The following is a 6,059-nucleotide window of genomic DNA, read 5'->3' as shown; positions in this document are numbered from 1 at the left end:
ACTACCAACTGCCCGGCGCCAGTGCGTCGCCTCGGTGCTGGCCTGGGCGTGGCCGCGCTGCTGGCCTGTTGAGGCCTCAGGGCGTGGCGGGGACGTGACTGCGCTGCTGACAGAGGCGTTGCCTCGGTGCTGGCCTGGGCGAGGCCGCGCTGCTGGCGGGGCGAGGCATGGGGCGTGCTGGGGGCGAGGCCGGCCTCAGAGTTCTGGTGCGCCCTCCCCTCCCTGCCGTCCAAGAAATTCGACAGAGATTTTCTTGTCAATCTCCCATTCATTTAATGCATTTAAAAAAAAAGAGGACAGGGCTTCCCTGGTGGCGCAGTGGTTAAGAAGCCATCTGCCAATGCAGGGGACACGGGTTCGAGCCCCAGTCCGGGAAGATCCCACATGCCGCGGAGCAACTAAGCACATGCGTCACAACTACTGAGCCTGCGCGCTAGAGCCCGCGAGCCACAACTACTGACGACCGCATGCCTAGGGCCCCTGGTCCACAACAAGAGAAGCCACTGCAATGAGAAGCCCGTGCACCCCAACGAAGAGTAGCCCTGCTCTCTGCAACTAGAGAAAGCCCACGCTGCAACTAGAGAAAGCCCATGCGCAGCAACGAAAACCCAACGCAGCCAAAAATAAATATTAACTAATTATTTTTTAAAAAGGACAAATAAGTACCTGGGAAAACTCAGCACACAGCCATTTCTGCCAACTGTGTATCAGTAGTAAAATTACCATGTAAACGTCTTCCACACACTTTATTTTTTCAGTATTTCTGGTTTGGAAATTGAGAGATCCTTTAAAAAAAAGGCTTTGGCGGTGTTTCCTCGGAACAGTGTTCAAAGTCCCAACGCTTGACTTCAGTGCGAACTTTTGTCCCACCTGGATTCGGTCTCTGTTGTGAGTCGTGCTCCCCACTCTGCTCCGTGAGCCCAGAGGCCACAGCAGGGACCACGATGTGGTCATCGGACAGAATGATGGAGAGGACTAGCCGCTGGAGACCCTGTGGTTCCCACCACCCGGGCAGTTGTTTGGAGCTAAGGTTTTCTTTAGCAGTAAAAAGAAAAATCAAAATGTCTTTAAAGGTGGTCATTTGGCAACTTGAATTAAACGAGGTGCTGCTTCTGCTACACACGTAAAGCCCTAGAAATCTAGCAGAAGACAGGTGATGTACGAATTGGGTAACGAGAGGATAACTCTTGTGATGGGAATTAACCCTAACTGAGGTTTATCCAGCTCTCATGTAATATTTTCAGGATCCTCAGCTGGCCCAGTCTTGGAAGTAATCAAGACTTTGTTTTTCAATGTCAAATGTTTGCTCCACTGCAGGTAGAGGCACGTAGACTGTCACTAAGAATAACAGGGCTTCCTTTTGTATAAGTCACAGCATTGTTTGCCCAGGGATTAGGGTTAGTGAGAGGATGGCGTCTGGGAACCAGGAGTAGGTTCTCACCAGACCTGCTGCAGCCTCCAGAACTGGGAGAAGTGCATTCCTGCTGTTTATATATCACCCAGTCTGTGGCCTTCATCATGGCCTAAGACAAAGGCTTTGCATCATGTTTAGGATTTCAGGAGGAACTGGCTTTTAGAACTATGTTTGGATCATTCATCTGAACCAGAAGTTCCCATAGCTTTCACAGCTTTGAAACTGTTGCACCTGGAGACTAACAGTTACAACTGCTTGGATAAGTGGTCCCGCACACCTTCTTTACTTGCCTTCCAAGACCTGGGACTCTGCTGTTTTCACTATAACTCGCAAGCTAATTCTGCAAGCTAGTCTTCATCGCTGGATCCTACATCTCTTCCTGGCATCTATATTTTGGAGTGCCATAGACCTCAGTCTTTGGACATCTATCTCTGTGTGCTATCCATACTCACTGGTTATTCAGTCTCCTCCAGCTCCGCACCCCCATATGAGATGACTCCCAAATTTTTACTTCCAGCCTCAACACTCCCCAACTTTTAGCAGGGATGGCATATTTCTCTTGCTCCTGGCTCAGCTGGGAACAGCTAATAACTGGGCTGGGAAGGTCCTGAAAAGAAAGGGTCTCAGAGGGCACAGCCAAGCAGGGCTGAGGAAGAGAAATGTTAATATCGATTATGGCCAATCAGAATTCCTTCTGAACCAAAGAAACTGTAATCTTAAATAAAATAATTGACAAATTATAAAAGCAGGTTGAGTTTATTTGGGAATAGCAGAGGAATTGCAATCTGGGACAAACAAGCTATTGTCGACTGGAAAAAAAAAAAAAGCACAACCTAAAAGTCGAAATTTGTGTTTTATTCAGTGGACTTGCTGAGGACTTAAGCAGAGAAGACAGCCTCTCAGATCGCTCTGAGGGACTGCTCCAAAAAAGGTAAGGGGGGAGCCAGAATATGTAGGGGTTTTTGCAACAAAGACCAGGTAGTCAGAACATCGAAAGATTACCGTTAATTAAAGAAAACCAGATATCTCAGGTTAATGAATTTAGCGCTTTTGTATGTATCAGAGGATACAAGAGTCTGGGCTCCCTGAAATCATTCCTTTGATGTGCACCTCAGCTGTCTAGGGCCAGTGTCCAGATTTTCTCCATTCTGGATCCCCTCAGGGTGCACAGTGCATGAGACTGCAGTGGCTGATGGCTTTTGAGGGCCACGTGTCCTGTTTACTGACATGGCAGGAGACATTCTTTGTCCACACTGTGGTGAACCATAGGCAAGTCCCAAGAGACAAAGGGAAGGTCAGTTTTTATTAGGTTTTGGGCGGAAATTGGGGAGGGTTGTTTTGAATAAAAGTTCATTAGAAAAGAACAAGAGTTCCAGGTTGTGGCAGTTTCTTGTTGGCTGCAAGTTGTGGTTACTGCATTGTTACTGGGGTGGGGAGGGATCTTCCTTCCCTTAAAATCAGGAGAAGAAATTCCCATGTTGAAGAATGCCCTCCTTGTGCCAGAAGAAAAGTAACATTCTTATTATCATGGATAAGAAGTTGAGACCAAGACAATTCTACACTAACAGACCTTGTTACAGCAATTCTTACCTCCCTCTTTCCTCCCGGCACCTTCATGAGAGCTCCCCCTTCAGGAGTTTTCTGATTCCATTTAAAATGAGGTTTTTCTGACTTGTTTTCATAGAAGAAAGGAAACCCAGTTGCAGGTAGGAGGCTGAAAGGTCTGTGTCACAATACTGCTTTTAAAAATATGTTGGGGGGCTTCCCCGGCGGCGCAGTGGTTGTGAGTCCGCCTGCCAATGCATGGGACACGGGTTCGTGCCCCGGTCCGGGAGGATCCCACATGCCACAGAGCGGCTGGGCCCATGAGCCATGGCCGCTGAGCCTGCGCGTCCGGAGCCTGTGCTCCGCAACGGGAGAGCCCGCAACAGTGAGAGGCCCGCATACCGCAAAAAAAAAAAAAAAAAAAATATATATATATATATATATATATATATATATATGTTGGGGTCTTCTGAAAAATATCAGATTTGGGGTTGTGGTCTCAAGTACCTCCTTATTCCAAATTTATAACAACAATAGACAAAATACAAATAGAAAAAATTTAACAAGTCTGGAAGTCATGGGGTGCCAATAAACGCGGAAGATCAGAGATGAGGGTGAAACTAGGAAACTCCCCACTCAAAATAAGTCTGCCATCCCAAACTCTAAGTCACTGAGGAAACAGGCCATGGAAAGGTGATGACTAATCAGGAAATGAATGATCTCCAGACAGATTTTATTTTTAATCCAGTTGTTTGAAAAGGGTTTTAAAATGAGTACACACTTAAAGAAATAAGTATACACTTAAAGACACAAATGAAAGAATGATAATGATTTTAAAAATAAATTTCCAAGCAAAAGAAACAAAGAAAAGACAGGTCAACAAGACAAAAAAAAGCAGAACCCAGGAGAATTTGGGTCTTAATCATGTGGGAAAAAGAAAGCTCAAACTCACTCGTCAGAATGCAAAAGGGAACTATCCTGAGGTACAGTTTTTTAAAAGCTATTCAACTGGCAAAGATAAAAAGGTTGATAAAACACCATGCTGGCGAACAGGAGCAAATCTCATAAATTCCTAGTGGAAACTTAACTGGTAGAGTCTCCGCAGAGGACAAAGGCAACATTTAACAAAATTACAAACACACAGAGACTTTGACCTAGCAGTTCTTCCTCTGGCTGTGCATTCTTGCAGATGTACTCATGCACTCAGAATAACTTCAGCATGTGCTTATTTATTGAACACTGTTTTCAGCATAAAGATGGTCATCAGGGTAAACTGTTCAGTGCACATTCGTACAATGAATTCCTAGGCAGACATGAAAGAATGAGGAAGATCATCTCAAAGTGAGTCAGAAAAACTTCCAAGATATATTTTTTCCTAGTATGAATTAATTTATTATACTTGGCAGATTTCAGAATACATTTTTAAAAGATTAAAGACTCTTTGGAACTTTCATAAACCATTTACTGAGAGAGAAAAGTTACTACCCTAAAATCAAAGCTATTATTTACGTTTCTTCTTTTTTCATCACCACCACCATTATCATGGTCACAAAGATATATCTTTACGTGAAAAAAGCAAGATGCAGAGCATGGTTCCTAGCAAGCTACCATTTACTTTCAACAAAGTGAAGAGATGAATAGACAGATAGATGGAGAGAGATAGATACACACATATATACACACATATATTTGTACATAAGTATATGTATTTTACATATGTATTTGTACATGCATATCATATCTTTGAAAGAAAATAAAAGAAAATGGTCCCATGGATGCAAGGAGGTTGGAGAACTGATAACTACAAGGCAGAAGTGGGTTAAATAAGGCAACACTTTGCTATGTATCATTTTGTATCTTTTGAATTTGGGACCATTAGGTAAAAAATCAGGAATCTTGGGATTTCTTGGGATAGGTCTATACTTCACAGAGTTAAAAAGAAAATTAGTGGGACTTCCCTGGTGGTCCAGTGGTAAAGACTTTGCCTTCCAAGGCGGAGGGTGTAGGTTCGATCCCTGGTCCAGGAGTTAAGATTCCACGTGCCTCATGGCCAAAAAACCAAAACACATTTTAAAAAGTAGCAATATTGTAGCAAATTCAATAAAGACTAAAAACAGTCCACATCAAAAAAATTAACCAAAAAAAAGAAAATCAGTGAATTATATACTAGCACTTACAAATTTACCCTGAAATCAGCATAGCAAAGACAGAAAAACCAAAAAAGAGAAAAAAATCAAAAACAAATACAAAGGGACAGTCGAGCGCTATGGAGAATAAAACAATAGGAAGTCACAAATGTCAGCAGGTGGGCCATCATAAGAAAAGAGCCACAGAGGAGGAGCTTCAAGATGGCGGAATAGGGCTTCCCTGGTGGCTCAGTGGTTGAGAGTCCGCCTGCCAATGCAGGGGACACGGGTTCATGCCCTGGTCCGGGAAGATCCCACATGCCGCGGAGCAACTAAGCCCGTGCACCACAACTACTGAGCCCGTGTGCCTAGAGCCCGCGAGCCACAACTACTGAGCCCGCATGCCACAACTACTGAAGCCCAAGCGCCTAGAGCCCATGCTCAGCAACAAAAGAGGCCACCGTAATGAGAAGACTGCGCACCACAACGAAGAGTAATCCCCGCTCGACACAACTAGAGAAAGCCCTCAAGAAGCAACGAAGACCCAACGCAGCAAAAATAAATTTTAAAAAGTACTGAAGCAAACACAGTGAAACATTGATTTGTTGTAGCAGGATAGTGGATACGGCGACTTCCCTGACAGTCCAGTGGTTAAGACTCTGCATTTCCACTGCAGGGGGCACGGGTTCGATCCTCGGTTGGGGAATGAAGATCCTACATGCCGTGAGGCATGGCCAAAAGAAAAAAAAATTAATAAAAACAAATTGAGAACAGTGGGTACGGGTACCCTGGCATTTCCTGGTATGTTTGGGAGCTGCTGCCGTAAAGCACTGTGATGTACACTCAGGATGTGTGCTGGCTGGTGGAGGGGGCCGCGTGCACCTGCTGTGTGGGGCTGGGCCATTGTGATGTGTCACAGAAGGTGATGCAACAGAAGAGCCCGAGGCATCTCAAGGTTTGTTCACTTGGTTTCC

The sequence above is a fragment of the Monodon monoceros genome, unplaced genomic scaffold, assembly GCF_005190385.1.
Source record: "Monodon monoceros isolate NGI ecotype Baffin Bay Population unplaced genomic scaffold, NGI_Narwhal_1 Super_Scaffold_2, whole genome shotgun sequence".
Taxonomy (NCBI): domain Eukaryota; kingdom Metazoa; phylum Chordata; class Mammalia; order Artiodactyla; family Monodontidae; genus Monodon; species Monodon monoceros.
The sequence above is the reverse complement of the archived record's forward strand: the minus strand, read 5'-3'. Positions refer to the sequence as shown.